This window comes from Phaeoacremonium minimum (assembly GCF_000392275.1).
Source record: "Phaeoacremonium minimum UCRPA7 unplaced genomic scaffold PA7_03_scaffold_334, whole genome shotgun sequence".
In the NCBI taxonomy this organism is placed as follows: Eukaryota; Fungi; Ascomycota; class Sordariomycetes; order Togniniales; family Togniniaceae; genus Phaeoacremonium; species Phaeoacremonium minimum.
In genome coordinates, this window is record NW_006921238.1 from 7,731 (window position 1) to 16,256 (window position 8,526).

Genomic DNA, 8,526 nt, shown 5'->3' on the forward strand with positions numbered 1-8,526 from the left:
TACATACATACATACATACACACATACATATACATGAGTGCAGCATCACGCAGCGACCTGCTCATCAATGCCAGGTCACGTTATCTTGCCCCGAAAGACACCGACACAAACTGAACTCAGCAGCCCGAGCCTGGCCTAGGTAGACTCCTACAATGGCCCGCAATCTGATGTTCATGTATGAGAGGGTGGGCCGGTGTGTCCAACACCTCTTGTCTTCTTCGTCTTGTGGCGCTAGGAGCTCAGGGGACAGCCGCCCACTGTCAAATCCAAAGCCTGCTCTTCCCTCCTAGCGGGCGTAGATGTCTCCAAACCGCCCTCCCTCCTTGTACGTCTTGCAGGCCCTAACCTAGACCAGACGTGACGTCTGCTGATCTGCCCTGCCTCCCGCCGTTCGCACCCCACCATATCCAAGATGCTGGGTGTCTGCTCCCAAGGGGTGGGCTTAATACACTTCAATAAGCCCCAAGACTGGGTCGTCAGACAATCAAGTCCTCGGCGTCTCGCTGTGATCCCCTACCTGTCCATCGCCAGGCCACTCTTGCCACGACAGCAGCCGCCCCTGAGAGCCACTGGGGGCGGATGGTGTGCTTTCTCCTGAGACTGGGCGACACGCCTGGCCATCATTGGGGGGCTATGCTTGGTCCTTGACCCCCGGGGCCGTGGCCAGATGAGTACACACATGAGCAGTCATTGGCCTGGCATTGTGAATACCGTTGCTCTTACTACTCTCTTAGAACTGGTCATTGGTCCAACCTGATCTAGGGGTGTGTTTCCATCGTGATTCTGCATGCCATGGCAAGTGTTCGCAGACAAAAGTATAAGAACTCGTATGAGTGCTCTGAAAAGACTGACTCAACGCTGTCTTTGTTCACGTAGATGTTTCTTTTTGGGTTTTAATCTATCTATGCTGTCTCATCTAGAACTATCCTTTTGTCGTCGACACATTCAACACCTATCAAGACTTTCTAGCTCCATATGTCTGTACATAACTCTCTTCAATTCGGTGTTGAGGTCGAATTGCTCCTGGGAAGTCGCAAAAAAGCGCATTCATCATGGAAAGGAATGGCCAAGGACCTCAGCAAGAGGCTTGCCATGGCGGGCATCAGTAATCATGTCAATGAGGGAAACGACAAGTCTCAAGAACATTACAGCCAGTGGTCCATTGTTCAGGAGGTTACTATCCCCAGTCAGCCAGGCAAGGGTCTATGTGAGTAGATGATCGGTCGACATGGCGTGGTTACGGATCAGGGTTCTTCGGCTAACTTGTGACTCTAAGGGGGCATTGAGCTAGTTTCCCCAATCTACATGGCGTCCTGGTACTGGGCTACAGATCTTGAAACAATCTTCAGCGTCCTCCGTGGATCGTTTGTCTTAGCCCCGAGCTTGCATTGTAGCACACATGTACACGTTTCTGGTAACCCTGTGTCCCTGAACTCGTTCGAGCTTGCAACGCTTGCCAAAGCGGCTTTGTACTTCGAACCGGCTCTCGATGCTCTCGTGCCACCCAATCGCCGCTCTTCCGCGGCGTATTGGTGCCAAAGCAACCGTGCTAATCCAACGCTGAGCCAAATTTCTTCCGTTCAGGATTGTTTTGCCATCATCGACCATGCCGTCTCTACTTCCCCGTCTCTATCTGACAGCCCGGTGGATGGGCCAGAACGGGAAAGTACCCGTGCTGTTATCGAGGCTATGAACCTGTTTCCCGCTAACTCGGCATACGGTAAAGCTCATGGCAAGAAGAAAGACTTTATCCGCGGCAAGATATACAAGTAAGTGACTCGTTGCACGTGGGAGATCCTTGAGAATGCTCTTTGTCGCAATGAGATATCTTTTGTGTCCCACTGCAAGAACTGCTTGCTGACACTGGATGACCGCGTAGGTGGGATTTCACAGGAATGCTACCTCGCGGTAAAGGGGAAAGCACACCGGCACGAGGAACCGTTGAGTACCGGCAGGCGCCAGGTAGCATGTCTGCTGAGGAGGCAAAGGGATGGATCACACTTGCACTGTGTTTCGTGGCAGGCGTGACCGTCTCTGGATTCACTGCTCTCGATGGCATGGAGGGGGCGTGTATCAACGAATTATGGGACTTACTCAAGAGTGGCGCTGACGTCTTGGGATGGAATGGACTAGGGGCTGTAGAGGGTATCTTCGCGATGCGACTCAACTAGCGAAAAAGGACTTAAAGATATCTAGCAGGAGTGTGTTCGAGCTAAGTGAAGTCGTTCTTGATGTTATTCGACCTGACCATCTCGCCGTATGCTTTGATGAACTGTGAGACAGCATGTCTCTATCCTATAATCCAAAAACCAACATGAGCTGGACAAGCCCCATCATTGCTTGTCCAGCAAAACCGATAAACCCACTGAATTGGGCTGATAAAAACCCATAACTCAAAATGCTTCCACAGGTGCAAAGGAAGGTTAGGAAGGCAATGATCCATACTAGAGTCTTTGTTTCACTGTCAAGTCTGGCGTGAAATATTCGAGGGAGTAATAGAGGACCCAATATTTGCGTAGAAAGCCCTAGTAACTGCAGGATAGAGCCTGCAAGAAGAGCCGAAAACCCGGCATCGGTCCAGGAACCTGGCCCACTCGGCGTGTCTTTCCAAGCTATCCATGCAGGATACCCCGCGAAGAATGAAAAGAAGAAAGCAAGGAACGCAAGCGTAGCTGGGTTTGTTTTTGCTCTTGCAGCAATCACGGGGGCTTGTCTGGGTAGACTTGGATAGAGTTATGTTAGCGGATGAGCTGTGTTCGGCGATATATCTCTCAGACTTACAACCATTCATCACTCGCCTGATCTAGGAGTTTTTCATTTTGTTTCTGATCCAGTAGTTTCCAAGCCTCGTCATAATGCTCCTGCAAGGCTCCAACTCTCTGTCTTAGGCTGTGCAGTAAGGTCTCGTTGAGAGCCTGATGCTGATACGCTTCGGTGATTTGATCTCGGAGCAATCTCGCATCATTCAAAATACGTGACAGCCTGACTTTTGACATTAGGCTCTTTTGAGTCAGGCGCGTCAAATAATCAGCCTCGTTCGTCGGCCGCTCTCCAATGAGCAAACCCAAATTAATCTCAAAAGAGCCTCGCAGATCTCGCTCTGCTAAGCCTTTGATGGTTTTTTGCTCTTGGAACTTCCATATCCGGCCGAGAAGCATCCGCACATCATACAGGTTCGCCTTGTGGTTCATGACAGCGGCCACAAGCTGTTCATAAGAAAGACTTGCAATATACTCGCGGAAACTGTCCAAGTGCATGACATCATGTGAGTGATAGAGCTCATCGCTATTGATCCACCTCTCGATCAAGTCAAGCGGCGGAGGGCAGTCCCATAAGTCTTTGAAATGCGGCTCAATATTCGCTAGTCGTTCTTGGCGAGTAAAGTCTTCAGTGACTGTATGGGCTGCCTTTAGATCGAGGCAGAAAAGAGACTGGACAATAGGTCGCAGAAACTCTTCTTCCACGGACATTGGGGGACTGGCAGCTATTCATGCATCAGTATATTGCAGTCCAGATCCCCGACCACATTCGTAGAAGAGCGGCCTGGACTCAAGAATTGCAGTGACTTACGTGGAGCCTCCTCATCACGACTTCCTGTACGCTTCCGGCCCTCAGGGGCTCGGTATTCCGCACTGGAAGTCCAGCTTCTTGTTTGTGTCATCAGGTTTGCGCCGATGGTAACCGCTGGCATGACTGAGCAGGTAGTGGAGAGAAATGAATGAGATCAACAACGTGTCGACCCTTTCGAACTGAGATCACTTATTAATGGCCAGAAGGACAGAGCCTCGTTGGAGGCCCTTCCGAACTCGGACGAGTGAGAGGGCTGGCCTCGAACTTGGAGGCTGAGTCCGCCTCAATACCCTTATGCTACCCATCAAGGCGGCTGTGAGGTAGTAGGACTAACGATAATTGCATCTTTGCACGTGGAGTGATTGGGCGGAAGTCCCCGCACTGCCACCACCAGGTGGCCGCCTACTCGGTATGACGCGCACCACTGGGCTTTAGCAGGCAGATTGGTAATTCGACAGCCAATTTGCGAGACTAGTCATGGAGGGTAAAGATCTGTAGAAGAATGACCTGTTGGTTAAGGCCTTGAATAAACTTTCCAATACATGTCGTCATGGAGTTGATGCTTTTAAGCTTTCCCTTGCTCTTCACATGTGTAACTATATATTAATTGCCTTTCCTGAGGATATTGCGAGGCAGAGGTACCTTGAGTAACGATAGGAATAAGTGCCATCGAGCGGGAGGAAAAAAGGAATTGGCGTAATTCATAGCTTTCGACGTGTTGGAACAGTTTTCGGTGTAGTAGTCTCACTGGCTTGAGAGAAAGCGGTGTATGGTGATTTACAGAGATGGGCTAGCAGTCAAACACAGCCACTAGGTTCAACTGCCACTGGACGTGGAGTTGTCTCTTCCGTATTACGAGTAGCAGAGGACAAAGCATCTTTTTGACACTACGATGATGCATCCGAACTCTGCGGGCGCACTCGTAAGGACGGCTCGAGAGACGTGACAGCGTAGAACTTTCTCTCTGGTGTTTAGGATTTCCTACAGTAATACTTCAATTAAATCACAATATATGTGGCGCTCCACAAGGTCAACACTTTCGTGTATCCTTGTGTGCGGCTCGGCACACTTCCAGGCTATGCCATACCTAATGCGGCAGCTAACTAAGTGCTTCTGTATGTGAGTCAGAGGCACTTTCGGGTCTAACCGAACAAAGAATTATTAAGAAAGACAATAACTAAAATCCTGTTAGATCGTATCCATCTTCACCTTTCTCCATCATCGACTCAAAGCTTACCGTAGATATGGCTGAAAGACCTGACCCTGAGAGGTTTGTACTTGTGGAGACAACTTTGCCAACGGTACCGTTACCCTCCAGTGACAACCGGAGTAGTATTATTACACAACGTCTGCTGTTGAGACCTTTAGAGGCGAGAGACCTAGAAAATGTGAATGCACTCCGTCGACAGGAAGATGTAATGAAGTGGTAAGCACAGTTTCAATTTTCACGAGCTCCTGATCATTTTGCATTGGACATTTGCAGCTTTCGATCGACCTCGCTATCTTCGAGATACTACCGACTATGTTGTGGCCCCATGCATCCTATATCCCGGTGAAGCTCAGACTCAATAACAATCTACCCTATAGGACTTCAGAAGGAAGGATTGACAATGACCTGGCCGAATCTCAATCTAAGCTTGCCCAGTTTTTGCCTCCGAACGATGCGGTGACATTGGTATATGCGATTTGTCAGAGACATACAGGCGACTTTCTTGGTATGGGTGGACTCGTTGCGCTGGAAGCGAACTTTGGCTGGCCAGCTATTTCGTATATATTTGACAAAGCGACTTGGGGACAAGGTTACGCGACCGAGTTTCTTCGCGCCTTCTTGGACATGTACCGTGGACTGCCACGATCTAAAATAGAGTTACGTGTCGATCCAAGAACTGTTGTTGATCCCCATAAGATGGAAGAGTGCATCGTTGCGAATACGGTCGGCACCAATGACAAGAGCCAGAAGGTACTCGAGAAATGTGGATTCAAGCGCGTACTGGATTGGCAGGGCCGGAGATGTACAATGTCCACCTTCCAGTACTTCACTTCGCAAACTATTATAACTGAAGGCTGAGGGGAGCAAGCCAATAACGCAATGAGAATCTAACAATCTTCACGTTCCTGTCGGGAACCGGGTGGCCTGTCACGAAAGCTGCTCCGATAGGGGTCGGCATTACACAGATCATTACACAGATATTCAGTCCACGACCTCCTAATTTGTTCATCCAATTTCGGGATCCATGAAATAGCTTCTAGAAATTTCCATGCATCTTTTGTTCCTGCTAAGCACTGCTTTACGAAAAAGAATGAAACGAGCGGAGAACTAAACTGAGCTGGAAGAAATCCGATGGCCTCTAAAATAGGAGACACTGCACAAACGAGAAGGTATTGTTGTGGCAGGACACAGTTCTTGACCTGATATGCGGATGTACCTATTTATCTGAACCCCATTGTAGGGCGGATATGTTCTATTTATCTAGGCGATGAAATATCGATATACCAGTATTGTCATTTTACTTGTGTAGTCTAGGTGTATTTTGAGACACACGTGTCGTGCGGATTAGCGGACGCCAACAAGCCGCATAACCATGGGGGTCTCTTCTGGCTCGATAAATGGTCGATCGCGATTTGCTGGGTCGACAGTATCATCTGGCCGTCGGGGAAGGGCATTATGATATCCGGCTTTCTCAGCGGGAATGACGTTCATTTGCTAGTCGTTTCAGTATTAGGATCAAATGAGTGAGTGACTGGAGAACCTACTGGCCAATGAGTTGTGCCTTTTCTTTTCGTGAACACCTCGTATTTTTGAGCCAGAGCCTCCTCAGACATCTGGCTGCGGGGGCAATAGCACACGTATGTGGCAAATCGTACTTGCTTTCCCAACGGACTTGAGTTCCTATGACGCTTGGATTCAGCAATCAACTTTCGAGGACACTGAAAGGGCAAGAGATTGCTTAACAGCTTGCTTCAGAGCATATGGCTCTGGAGCAAAGGTCGAACTTTGCACTGTGCCTTTGCCGCCAATGATCGAAACCTGAATATGACAGATAACGACGAACTCCAGAAGTTACTTACCAGTGAATTGTTCGAGAATCCCATACTAGGCAGATGATTAAGGATTAGCATTGGTATTTCTCCCAATACTGAAATCTGCCTTATCCACAAAGGCAATTTGGCATGACTTACGTATAAGATCCCCAGGGTCGGCGCAAATCTTGATCTCTTCGCAGCCGTGGTTTCGATACCACTCTATGTCATCACTTTTATAGTTGTACCCGTTTTGTCCCACCCCTAAATCTCCTTCGGATCGAAAGCCTCCGATGGCATCGAAATACTCCTGGTGTTTCAAATGGGAGCCCTTTAACACACAAAGTCCGCCATCTTGAGGGCCACAGGGGCCCAAGACAGCAATCCCTTGATAGAGTTCAAAATGATCAACAGTACGAGCATCCTGATCAATATCTGCAACCTCAACTCCATCAGCTCGAAGCGACTTGATAGATTGTTGACGGCTCTGGGTGCTAATCAGGACGTACGGGGCCATGGGGCAGTGGGTTTGATATCAGTTCTTCCAAACTGTTCATTGATGGGGAGAGAAACGTTCATTCCATCGAATGACGCTATTAAGTCATCGGTACCCCAGATTTTCGCAAATATGTCAACGATTTTGGGTTGTCTCAACCAAGAATTGGTAAGCTACCTGTGTAGAAGTTTGCAGAGGTTGGATCCTTACGCCCTGATTTTCCAAACAAAAGCTTCGTGATTTACAGCGTATCGATTGTAGAGGCCGCCGCTGAAGTCTTTCAGCAATTGCATCGTAGAACATGAACATCAATTCGGTCTTCACGGGATAGGACTTACGTCACGCTGTAGGGAAGATGTTCTGCCGTCCATGTCGATTTATCCTCAACCTTGAATCCGTAGGGGAACTTTTCAAGCCATTCTAAAGCTTCTCTGCGGAACTCAGCGCAGTCTGAATTTGATACGACTCCAGGCACTACAACAAACCCGTCCTGCTCGAGCTGGCGGAGCCAGATTGGTTCATTCATCATTATTTTCGATTAGTTAAAAAGGCTTAAACGAGATAAACCATGGCTCTATGCTCTACCTTTAGCGAGGCATTGTGATGAGACTGGTTAAACAAGAGATCTAGCTACTTCAGGGGCAAAACTAAGAAGAAGCCGTGGGGGTCAGTGGGTGTTGGTCTTGTCGCTATCATTGATTCCCCTAAACCCTTTCACGAGGCGCGAGAGGGGAAACTGTGGGGATTTGGGGGGAAGCACTAGGAGAATGTATCCGTTTCTGGGCGTAGATCAGCAGCGTGGGGGGCGGCCGGGTCTCGGAGCCGTCTGAATACCAAGCCCGGATTCGTCAAGGACCCCCGTCGGTGATATCGACCAGATAGCAACTTCCAATCTCCCGGTCAAAGCCGGCAACTTTATCAAGCATAAGCAGATAAGCGCTCTGAGACTCCGGCGTCTTTCCGACACCAAGGTGATAAGCACCCACATCGTGCTCCGTAGTCTTTCATCCAACACGGCTAAGGTGCTTAGTCGTGCCAGGTTACTGATCCTTTGTTAATGCGGTACGCCAAATAGAGGGAGTATCCATAATGAATTAGATAGAAAGAGGTAGCTCATAACCTGAAGTTCTATTCTGGCGCTAGCAATCTGTGTCTTCAAGAAACGGGATGGTAGATGTAACAAGAGCATGGAGTCGCATGCATCAGTGTCGTATTTTAGACCGACGATCCCCCCTTTACGTGCACGTCCACAGGACCAACCTTGAACCACATAGACGCGGGGAAGACTAGATAACTTAAGAGGTCCTTCTGGGTAGACCCCCCATCAAAGCATTGTTTCCATCTAGCAAACACTTCTAGTCTCCAGGGCCTAAACATCTTCGCTACTTCTGAAGAGTGATACGATGGCGAAGACAGACCCGCAGGAGCCGGTCGAACCC